Source organism: Lissotriton helveticus, chromosome 2_1 (assembly GCF_964261635.1).
Source record: "Lissotriton helveticus chromosome 2_1, aLisHel1.1, whole genome shotgun sequence".
NCBI lineage: Eukaryota > Metazoa > Chordata > Amphibia > Caudata > Salamandridae > Lissotriton > Lissotriton helveticus.
In genome coordinates, this window is record NC_136059.1 from 1,418,774,861 (window position 1) to 1,418,788,102 (window position 13,242).

Below are 13,242 nucleotides of genomic sequence, written 5' to 3' on the forward strand. Positions count from 1 at the left end.
TCGTAGGTTAACCAGAACCCTTGAAGCTGTAGTAAATGAGACTGCCTCTGCCCTAGGTAACTTAACCGAAGAGCAATCTGCTATGAGATTTGTCGTTTTACAGAATCGTCTCGTCCTTGACGTCATACTGGCCGATAGGGGCGGGGCCTGTAGAGTCATCGGATCTAGTTGCTGCATTTTCATTCCAAATAACGCGCCGTCTGTTTATTCAGCTATAACCAGACTCCATAAAATTGCCCATCTGTTACACCAAGATCCAGGCACCTGGACATGGTCCGGTTGGTTCTGGAATATAATTTCCGCTTGGGGATGGAAAGTCTTGTCCTTTCTAGGTATTGCAGTAGCGATCATATTCAGCTGCTGCCTCTGTATACAATGTGGCCCTGCGATTTGCGGCATTTGTGCTACCTCTTGTATTCCTAGTCCCAAGCCCCGTTCTAAAACACGTTCCCAGAAAATTCGAGACGAGCAAATGATACTGTATGAAATGATAGATGGTATCATGAATATTGATGTTTCCTGACGGAAACGTAGTGACAAGGAGGGAATGTGGAAAAGTAAATTTTGCCATGTTCTGTGTCCCTACGCGTCCTCCATCATATGTTATCTATGCATGATTAATATGCATATGTATTCCCTATGTTCGATTAATGACGCAATTACAGTTGTGTCCACCTCTAGTATGTCAGTTTCCAGTTCTCGTGAATACTACGAATATCAGGCCTATGTAAAGTCACGTTGCCACGTTTCTCAGTGTGCACGTTATACCATTGTAAAGTCCCCGTTTCTAGGCCTCAAAAGGGCCCGGACACCAGATTCAGCTCCTGTCTCCTGAAGTCTCGCTGAGGAGCGATACAGCCCCCACCTGTATCCTCGACCCTTCACTTACTTCCTGCCTCGCAGTGCCCGGCTCAGCCTGGCTCTGCCTCTGAGTCTGCCAAGAGTATGTTATGATTCCAGTTATCAGTTCAGTCCTCCTTCTCTGCATTCCTAAGCTACTGAATCGCATCAATAGTTTCCGTCATTGTCTAGCCTTTACGTCTCCATGTAAGAGAAATACTGCATTTAATGGTCATTTAATATTCTTCATCACGCACTACATGTAGAGTAATGCATGCACCATTCTTAGAGTCTGTTAGCCTTTACCCCGATAACTTTTGGATTCTATCAACATGTTCTCTAAACATCAGATACTAGATACTGCTTAGGTACATGTCGCCCTGACTCTCCAGACTTCAGTCTCTACTCCTAGCACAGAGTTCATAGCCCCCAGCTTCTCCTAGTAACACGTCATTGTCAGTTTGCGCGCACCATTAGGTCAGAGGTCCCGGCTCCTTAGGTAGCCCCCTCCATGTTTCCGCCCCATTTATGACATAGTCTGTTACGTTTGCATCACATGTCTATGTATACGCCTCTGTTACACCTACTTTCACCCTTATCTTTCGCGACTGCTACGCGTCACGCCTATTACTCCACCCACTGCTACGCCTATTGCCATGTAATGCTATGTGTTTGCGTTATGTATATATGCTCATGTACTGTTATTAAAAGGTTATCCTGATCCTGGTCCTTGTCCCGATTCTGCCCCCGGCAGCGCTGCCATCCTATTCCTGTGCAGGTTGTCCTGTTCCTGTCCTTATGCTGTATTAAACCTGCAAAACTCCTACTACCTTGAATCTTGACTCTTATTTATTGAGCTATCTGTTATTCATTTATGCATTCAAAAAGAGAGGTATTATTTATTTATTTACCACAGCTCGTCAGCTCAAGGCTCATGGGAGCCCTTTAAGTAGAATACCACAATGGATCGCACACCGCTAGCCTCTCTTCCGGGTCGCCCCTAAGCACTCTGGTATTTGTAGTGCATGTAGATCGACAATTGGAAACAAAGTTTGTAAGTAGTTCACCAAAGTTGGTGCGAGTAGTTACTCATTATCCCCAAGATCTCTAGACCCAGGACATGGCCCGGGTTTCGGGATAGTTTCCCTCATCAGTAGAGAAGTATCTGGGGTGGATGAGAAGGCCGCCAAGTATCCGTCACAGGCCCTGATGCCTCTCCGGCGTGCAGGTGCGTCTCCAGGAGCTCGTCAGCTCAAGGCTCATGGGAGCCCTTTAAGTAGAATACCACAATGGATTGCACACCGCTAGCCTCTCCTCCGGGTCGCCCCTAAGCACTCTGGTATTTGTAGTGCATTAGGGGCGATCCGGAGGAGGGGCTAGCGGTGTGCGGTCCATTGCGATTGTTTCTACAAATTGGCTCCCTTGAGCTTTGAGCCGATGGGCTCCTGGACGACGCACCTGCGTGCCGGTTCGGGCATCGAGGCCATTGACGGTTGTTTGGCGGCCTTTTCTTTCACCCCCAACTATTTTCTCTACTGATGAGGGAAGTTAGCCCGAAACCCGAGCCATGTCTCGGGCGATATCCAAAAACCCGGGACATGTATCGGGTCTAGAGATCATCAGTTCTGAGGTACTGGGTTTTTCAGAACCGGTACCAAACCGGTAACCCAGCGGTGCCAGGGTACACCCAGAGACCTCAGGTACTTTCCTGATTCAGACCACAGAAACTCAGAGTCTTCTAGGTGAAGTCAAGGATCGATTTTATTGGCTGCAACCAAGGTAACAAGAGTCCTAGAAGTACAACACACGGGATGTATGTTCTCAGGAGACTGCTCAAATTCACAAAGCCAGGCTTCTCTTTTTATACAAAATATTCAGCTTCAGGCAAACATTCTTGAATTTACAATTTACCATTTGCATACTTTAATTTACAAAGGAAAAGCAGAGTCATGGTGACAAGCCCATATTTCACTTCGTCCAGCCCACAATAAATTACCCGGCAAGGTCCAGTATTTCCATCAGATGTCGGTGGACCCCCAATAAAAACGGGCACCTCCCCATCATAAAGCAAGTGAAGCAAAAAAGCAGAGACAGATGTGAGCAAGATACGGCAGGTGTGAGTGCGATGAAAAGGTTTTATGGCTTGTTGAGCCTTGATGCTATCTTGTTCGGCCACTGGGAGAGGAACTGACCTAACAGGTTCGGCCTGGGGCAATGGTTTCAGCTTGCCCAGCCTGCCTAGGTCAGAGAAAAGTCAATCAAGGTGTACGTGTCCTTTTGGAATCAAATTTAGCTGTATTATAAGCCTATGTAAAGGGCAACTCATAAAATGGCTGCTGTATACAAAATGGAAGCCAAGGGTTCTGAACGATAATGACGATTTCGAGGTGAAATCGTCACTCGAATATGCTGAAAATGCTTGTACATGGTGTACTCGTCATTCTCGGTCTTTTGATACTAAATTCGTCATGTTACGACGAAGTTTTATTCACGAGTTCGGAATTTTCAGAACCACAAACCCTCCTTTTGCCCTTACATAGGCAATTAACCTAATCTCATGCTAATCTGAGTCCAGGTCTATATTCCTAAAGTCATTGAGATGTTGCTGTAACATCATTCTAGTACTTAGTTTGTCTCTTGATACAGGTTTCCTTACACATGATGTGACACAGAGGCCACATATTGCAGGAGCACACTGCACGCACAGACAGAACAGGAAAAGAATAGCTAAGACCATCCCAATGACCATCAGAATTTTCCATCCCCAAGCCGATATCAGTTCCCAGAACCATCCCATTAATGACCAATCTCCTTTATCCACATGAATAGATTCGGAAATCTTATGCTGTTTAGAGATGGCCTGGTACACTGTTGGAGCGTTGAAACTATAATCATTGAGCACTCAAAAGTCCAGTATTAGTGTTCTGTTTATTTATTTCCTGATTCTTGTCACAATTGAATCTTCATTGAAACAGTCCTCGTTTTAATTTCAACAATACAGCAGCCAACGCACCTTTCGTCTGGTCTGATCTGACCTACGACTTCCTCAGGGCTGCAACCCAAACAAATTATAATAATAATAAGTAAACCAAATAATGCCAGAATATGACATTTTCACATTCGTTTTCAAGAAAATTACAAAGATGGTGTAATTGTGCCTAGAGTAAAGTTACTATGTAGAATTATTAACTCACCACCAAGTTTATAGGCTGAAGGCACCCCGTGTATCAAATTGTAAATAAATGGAGGGTTTATCATTTCTTAGTTCAAGATATGGAGTAAAAGAGAGAAGAAGTAAGATTTTAGTAGAAATTCGAGTTTGACGTCGTGGCTAGACAGCGTGGCTACATACCTATGCCTTCCCTCATCGGTAGCATCAATTAGTCCACTTCATTAGTATAACTCAGTCTTTAATGTGTACGTATCTGAAAGAATCAGTGCATTCGAATTCAATCTCAAGTGTTTTAATACTTGTTTCTTAACTGTAATCGGCTCAGAACGGTCAGGACATTCTTACCTTATCATATAAATGTACCGTCCAATATTATAAAGCGTTATAAATTCTGGCTTAGGTTTCCAAGTATAAACTTCATATATGTTGTCAGTTTCCAATTTTCATAATCAGTATGAATATCTGTAAAAATAATTATTTATTCAGACCGCTATACTATACGCTATATATAATCACTGCCTTTAGTAATATCATTGAGTTGCCTTCCGTTTTTAAATGGAGACAACCTTACCTCAGCAAGTTAAAGTTATTCCCCAGATTCTCGCCGGTATAGGACTCAATCCGAGTATCTCAAGTATCTGTAAATATATAAAAAACGGGTTGTCCAGTATAAGCTAAATAGAAGTTTAAGCTAATAGTCACGTTAGGAGACGACTAACTCCTGTTTGCCGGTACTCCACTCACCGGATTCGAAGTCACCTAGAGCCTCGGATCGCGTATCTCCGTGTCTGCGTCCTACTCGGGCACCATCTTGTTTAGTCGCCTTTATAGTATAAGATGGTTTTTGGGCGCCATGTTAGTAAAGTATAGGTACGACACTTAGTGAACTTCAATCATGAAGGTTTAGCTATTTTTATTTATATTATATACATTGTGTATAATTGTTCTCACGTTTTATTTTAATTATCGTAGTTTTTTTGAAAATTATACGTGTAATAAAAGTTTCGGCGAGAAAGTAGTAATTCGTTTTTAAACGTTTGACAATATAATATGTTGTCATGCCAGTACATATAATATATTACCACAGTTATTATTCCATTGGTAAACTAAAAAACGCTAGTCTAATTCCCAGCAAAGTTATCAGTCGCCATCTTGGAGTGGTCTCGTATTCATTCATTATTAGGTCCTGACTCGAGTTTAAAGTATTTTACCTGATTTATATTTTATGCCAGCTATTAAGTAATATGGTATTATCCTAATATTTATTAGTGTCTACCGGTGAGAGGTGGCACCAGCACTTCACTCCGCCGTCCCACCATAGCGTCAACCCGATATAATAGTCTATAAATACACCAGAACTATACATTAGAGGTAAAGAGAGTAGATTACAATATACAATGCTTAGTACCAACAGTATCATTGTAAATATCACGGCTTAGATATGTGTTCAAAGTATCATACCACAGTACATAATAATCTTTGATAGGTTAACATCTAATCTAAATACAGTTATTAGTCATATCTCACAGTCTCAAAGTTTGAAGCTCAGATCCTAATTCTTACAAATAAAACATAGAAATATAATGTCTCTCAAATATAAATTCTCATATTCCAATGTACTTATATTTAGCTCAAATTAAATTAACAGTAATTCTCATATTTGCATAGAGTCATACAGTTAAACAGTGTATCATTTCTCTAATTTAATATCTCAAGTACAATTCAGTAAACTGAATTTCTAAAGTGCAGGCATCAAAATATACTACATCATTTCATATTGGAAAACAGATAGAACACATGCAAGCCGTGTAATGTATGCTAGATGACATTTAACCCAATTTCTACTGCTTTCAGTTTGATGAGCCATGTGACTTCCATCCTTCTAAGTCTCAGTATTCTATTGCCACCTCTCGGGTCAGTATCAATGTGGTCAATGCCATGATAGGTAAATGTATGTTTCTTCCTATCTTGATAATACCTAATCAGATGTGCTGCGGTTGGATACCTGGTATCACCTTGTACGTACAAGGTGATACCAGGTATCCAACCGCACCACATTGATACTGACCCGAGAGGTGTCAATAGAATACTGAGACTTAGAAGGATGGAAGTCACTTGGCTCATCAAACTGAAAGCAGTAGAAATGGGGTTAAATGTGGATCATGAATACGAATTTTTCTTAGGCAACTAACTCTCAGAAGCCTGATTATGCACGATAGCTCTAGTCATCTAGCATACATTACACGGCTTGCATGTGTTCTATCTGTTTTCCAATATGAAATGATGTAGTATATTTTGATGCCTGCACTTTAGAAATTCAGTTTACTGAATTGTACTTGAGATATTAAATTAGAGAAATGATACACTGTTTAACTGTATGACTCTATGCAAATATGAGAATTACTGTTAATTTAATTTGAGCTAAATATAAGTACATTGGAATATGAGAATTTATATTTGAGAGACATTATATTTCTATGTTTTATTTGTAAGAATTAGCATCTGAGCTTCAAACTTTGAGACTGTGAGATATGACTAATAACTGTATTTAGATTAGATGTTAACCTATCAAAGATTATTATGTACTGTGGTATGATACTTTGAACACATATCTAAGCCGTGATATTTACAATGATACTGTTGGTACTAAGCATTGTATATTGTAATCTACTCTCTTTACCTCTAATGTATTGTTCTGGTGTATTTATAGACTATTATATCGGGTTGACGCTATGGTGGGACGGCGGAGTGAAGTGCTGGTGCCACCTCTCACCGGTAGACACTAATAAATATTAGGATAATACCATATTACTTAATAGCTGGCATAAAATATAAATCAGGTAAAATACTTTAAACTCGAGTCAGGACCTAATAATGAGTGAATACGAGACCACTCCAAGATGGCGACTGATAACTTTGCTGGGAATTAGACTAGCGTTTTTTAGTTTACCAATGGAATAATAACTGTGGTAATATATTATATGTTCTGGCATGACAACATATTATATTGTCAAACGTTTAAAAACGAATTACTACTTTCTCGCCGAAACTTTTATTACACGTATAATTTTCAAAAAAACGACGATAATTAAAATAAAACGTGAGAACAATTATACACAATGTATATAATATAAATAAAAATAGCTAAACCTTCATGATTGAAGTTCACTAAGTGTCGTACCTATACTTTACTAACATGGCGCCCAAAAACCATCTTATACTATAAAGGCGACTAATCAAGATGGTGCCCGAGTAGGACGCAGACACGGAGATACGCGATCCGAGGCTCTAGGTGACTTCGAATCCGGTGAGTGGAGTACCGGCAAACAGGAGTTAGTCGTCTCCTAACGTGACTATTAGCTTAAACTTCTATTTAGCTTATACTGGACAACCCGTTTTTTATATATTTACAGATACTTGAGATACTCGGATTGAGTCCTATACCGGCGAGAATCTGGGGAATAACTTTAACTTGCTGAGGTAAGGTTGTCTCCATTTAAAAACGGAAGGCAACTCAATGATATTACTAAAGGCAGTGATTATATATAGCGTATAGTATAGCGGTCTGAATAAATAATTATTTTTACAGATATTCATACTGATTATGAAAATTGGAAACTGACAACATATATGAAGTTTATACTTGGAAACCTAAGCCAGAATTTATAACGCTTTATAATATTGGACGGTACATTTATATGATAAGGTAAGAATGTCCTGACCGTTCTGAGCCGATTACAGTTAAGAAACAAGTATTAAAACACTTGAGATTGAATTCGAATGCACTGATTCTTTCAGATACGTACACATTAAAGACTGAGTTATACTAATGAAGTGGACTAATTGATGCTACCGATGAGGGAAGGCATAGGTATGTAGCCACGCTGTCTAGCCACGACGTCAAACTCGAATTTCTACTAAAATCTTACTTCTTCTCTCTTTTACTCCATATCTTGAACTAAGAAATGATAAACCCTCCATTTATTTACAATTTGATACACGGGGTGCCTTCAGCCTATAAACTTGGTGGTGAGTTAATAATTCTACATAGTAACTTTACTCTAGGCACAATTACACCATCATTGTAATTTTCTTGAAAACGAATGTGAAAATGTCATATTCTGGCATTATTTGGTTTACTTATTATTATTATAATTTGTTTGGGTTGCAGCCCTGAGGAAGTCGTAGGTCAGATCAGACCAGACGAAAGGTGCGTTGGCTGCTGTATTGTTGAAATTAAAACGAGGACTGTTTCAATGAAGATTCAATTGTGACAAGAATCAGGAAATAAATAAACAGAACACTAATACTGGACTTTTGAGTGCTCAATGATTATAGTTTCTATGTTGAGCTTTCCATTAGCTTATTGATCTAGTCGTGGTAACCGATTAGCTATCATTTGGAGCACCATTGTTACTTTTCACTACTACCCTATACTTAGCTGTGCGCTCAATTGAAAACAGTTACCTATTTGTCTCATATCCACTGTTGGAGCGTTATCTGGGATGAAAACACAGCAACTTGATTGGATCAATCTACATACCCCACCTCGGTCTGAAAGTATGACATCTAAAGGGACCCTGTTCTGAAGGGTCATAAGTCGATCCGACTGGAGCTCAGCAGTCAAGTTACTAAGGGCACCAGCAGTTTCAATCACGGTGGACTCAACTACCCTTGTCAATTGCCTTATGTTCCTGCTGTTAGCCATGGATCCCCAGAACGGCAGAAAACCCTTTGCAAAGTCCCCAAATTCTTGACCTGCAGTGTCTTCTTCACTCAAGACACCTCTAACTACCCTTGTCTTGTGGTAATCTGCCGCTGCTGTGTAGGTGGGAGGCAACAGGAATGAAACAAAACATGAGCCCGAAAAGTCAGGGGGCAACCATGTATAGGCTCTATCATGGCAGATGAAATAAGTACCCTTGGCTGCCAAAAACGCAGGGGAAGTCTGAGACCAAAAAACATACGTTTCAGTACAGACACTCTTCCCTAACTGAGCTCTGGGATTCTTGCCAGTACCCTGCAGACACAAGTGGCCCTGATGGGGCACAATCCAGATCGGGGACGATCCCTTAGCTTGCTGTCTCTCGCTCAGAGTAGCTTCATATCCGGTCACGTTCCAATTTATATATGCAAATATCTCATCGTCCGGGGTATTTTCATAAGAGATTTCTCCCTTAATCATGTCAACTATACCCTTAACCAAAGCACTATTCTTGGGATTGTCTTTTACAGAACGTAGGGGGTGGACTTCACGAGCATATATGAATATTGTTCTGTATGCCCACACAGAACCATTATTGCTGAAAGGCAGAACCAGATAAGGGATACCTTTATCTGTTGTGTGAGGCATGAGACCACACACCCAACAGTTAGTCGTGTTCATTACTAGTTGGTGTTGGTGCAACAGCTGAACAAAGGAGTTATTAATGAACTCTAATCTCCTATTGGATTCATGGTCAGGAAGAGGGTGGAAAGAATGAGAGGAAACAGTAGGAGGAGGTATGGGTGATGCAGTGGGTGCAAATGTTACACGAAAAGAGAACAGAACATAACTTATTAAAAATATCATCATACTGAATAACATACACATGCACAATATCAAGAAGCTTTTCTTTGTCATAGTTTTACATAATCTGTGTTTAAAGTTCATTTCCTTGGCAGGTCTCTCCATCCCGAGAAACTCCATCCTCTCTAAAGCGCTGCCCGCGACGGGAGGTTGATTCTGCTAAGAAATGCTTCTGTCAGTCTAGGGCAACTCCCTTGGACCAACCAGAACTGCCGACCTAACGTCGTCAGCTGCACCCCAAAGACTTTAAGCAATCGCGGCCCTAGCAGCGGAACCCGGATGGCGGTTTGAAAAACAAAAATAAGCAAGTTTCTCAGATGGGAGAGCTGCACTTTCAAAAATAGCACTTGGAGGAAAAAGAAATATATTTATTTGTCCATAGGTCTCGGTCTCAAATTGTAACGTTTTCTTCCAGGTACTGTTTGATCCTGAAACAAAAGTTCAGGCTCAAAGTGTTCAATCGCTTGGATGGTGGCACAGCCTCTTGCAAAATGTTCTCACTTTCACGTTCAGAGTTAGTTCCTTTTACACGTGCATCACTGAAAGGTAGGAAACGTGGCACGGTGTTTGTTTCTGAGTCAGCGACACCCTTCTGGACCCACTGGTCATACGGCAGAGGTAAAGGCATTCTTTTACAGTGGACCCAGTGGATCCAGTTGGCCTTCCCCTCCACTCGAACGGCTGATCTTGTGGAAAGAAGGACGAGGTGCGGTCCGGTCCACCTGGGCTGGTCGTTTTTCGTTCTCTGGAAGTTCTTGACCAACACCCAGGATCCAGGGTCGAGCCGATGTCCTGGAGTCTCAGAGACCGGAGGCAGGGTGTCGTGAACCTGTTGATGCAAAACACGCAATTTAGCCGTCAATTCGTATAGATAATCAAGCAAAACAGGGTGTTCAATCTCACTGAACTTAGTGGATCTAGGCACTCCCCATATGTTGGCCGGGCGGCCAAAGACTATCTCGTAGGGGCTAAGTTTCACTCGTGAATGCACAGTCATTCTGGTGGACAGGAGTGCTAAGGGTAGAGCGTCAGGCCATTTAAGACCCGTGCTCGCTTGGATTTTGGCCAATTTAAGTTTTAAAGTGCCGTTGTAACATTCTACTAATCCAGCTGATTGGGGGTGATTTGCAGCGTGGAACCTCTGTTGAATACCTAGCCCTTCACACACTCTCTTCATCACACGACCCACAAATTCACTTCCGTTATTGCTCCAGACCATTCTAGGCATTCCAAATCTGGGGAAGTACTCTTTCACAAGGGCTTTTGCTGTGGATAAGGCAGTATTGTCTTTTAGGGGGTATGCTTCTACCCATTTTTTTTTTTTAATACTTTTTTATTGTTGCATTGAGAGTATCACAAATGAAAAAATGGGCACACAGACCGGCTTCAACATTCAGCCTTGTCCGTCATTTACGCAACTTTTCTTTTTTAGTGTCCCTAGATTCCACATGTGTCAACAAAATGCGTGGATCTTTAACAGACAACATATTAAGAACGTAAGAAAGGAAAAAACAACCCCCAAAACGGCAGCCCCCATGCCCACCTCCTCCACCCCTCACCCGGGTCCATCCCACCCCCCTGATGTGTTTCCACTCACTGTTTGTATCTGGTCTGTACATTATGGTCTAAGACATAGCCCCCCCAAGTAACAGCCGTTTAGCCTGTGGCACTGGGGATCTCTTCGTAGCTCCCACTCAAGTTCCGTGGACTTCTACCCATCTTGAGAAGGCACAAACAACAACGAGTACGTATTTTAAATTGTTGCACCTCTCCATGTGAATGAAATCTAGCTGCAAAACCTCGAACAGGTACGTAGGAGGTGCAAAATGACCAGCTGGAGTTGGGGTTCCCCTACCAGGATTGTGTTTCAGACATACCATGCAATTCTTGACCACATTCTCTGCACACTTGGGAATTCCTGAATTTTGCCATACTGGAGCCAGCAACTTGCAAATCCCTTTCACGCTGATATGAGCCATTCCATGAGCCATTGTAACCACTGCAAGCACATATGCATCGGGTAACAACCATCTCTGATGCTCTGACAATTCAATCCAACAGCCATTTGCATCCATTCTACCCGTACTTTCTCTCCACATGCTCAACTCTTTCTCTGTAGCCTCAGCTTGAATAGATTTCACACTCTCTATTGTGTCTTCACACATTCCAACATCACCAACCCATCTTGCAGGACCTGCAACATACATTCGGCTCATCACATTCCTTGCAGTTTCTTTCGCGATTTCGTCAGCAAATGCATTTCCACGACCAACATCATCAGTCACCTTCTTGTGAGCACTACATTTCACAATCGCCACTTGCAGAGGCATGGTCAGTGATTCAAGAAGTTCATTCACCAACTGACCATGCTGAATCTTAGCTCCATGCGAAGTCAGGAACCCACGTTCTCTCCACAATCTTCCAAAACTGTGAGCCACACCAAAAGCATACTGGCTGTCGGTATAGATAGTCACTTTCATTCCTTTTGACAACACACATGCTCTCGTGAGTGCAATCAATTCTGCTACCTGCGCTGAATTATGTGGAATACGTGCAGCTTCAACAATTGTATGCAAAGTCGTGACAGCATATGCTGCAGTCGTATCACCATTCGGGAGTTTGAAACATGAACCATCCACCCACAATGTACCATCACATTCAGCAAGAGGAGTGTCTAGGAGATCTATTCTCCCTTTCGTTTCTTCCTCTGTTCTAAGAAAACAATCATGCTGTTCTGAAGCATCTAATTCCTCTACAATTGGCAACAACGTAGCTGGGTTGAGTGTGTTGCATCTTTTTATGTGCACATGACTCGCTAACAAGGTTAATTCATAACCTGACAATCGAGCACTAGTTAAGTGCTGTGTCTTGGTTCTATTTAACAACGTCTCTACTGCATGTGGGACCATCACGACTAGTGTATTGTTCATTACTAGGCCAGCAGACTGTCGAATAGAAACAGCTGCTGCCGCTGTGGCTCTTAAACAACTTGGCAACGCTCTAGCTACTGGATCCAAAGTCGACGAGAAATATGCACATGGACGCTGTTTGTCCCCAAATAACTGAGTCAAAACTGACAATGCACAACCTTGTTTCTCATGGACATACAATGTAAAGGGCTTACTGTAGTTGGGGGTACCTAACACAGGAGCCGAACATAATACTGTGCGCAATTCAGAAAAACTTTTCTTACACTCTTCAGACCAAGGAACGGGATTGGGTGTATCTTTACACGTTAATGCCACCAAAGGTTTGGCTAATAACGAAAAATTTGGAATCCACTGTCTACAGAACGATGTAATACCCAAAAAGGCAGGCACTTCTCTCTGTGTTCTTGGCACACTCAATTTCGCTATTGCCTGAATTCTTTCTGGGGTCAGTTTCCTTCCCTCCTTCGATAAGAGATGACCTAAGTAGGTCACTTCTTGTCGACAGTATTGCAGTTTGGAAATTGACACCTTGTGATGTAAATCACACAGATGACGCAACAATGACAATGTGGCTTTCTTACAGATTTCCTCAGTATCTGCAGCAATAAGTAAATCATCAACGTACTGTACAAGAGTAGCACCTTCAGGTAAAACAATCGTATCAAGCTGTGTTTTTAGAGCTTGACTATATATTGATGGACTTTCACAGTAGCCCTGAGCAGCGCGTTTAA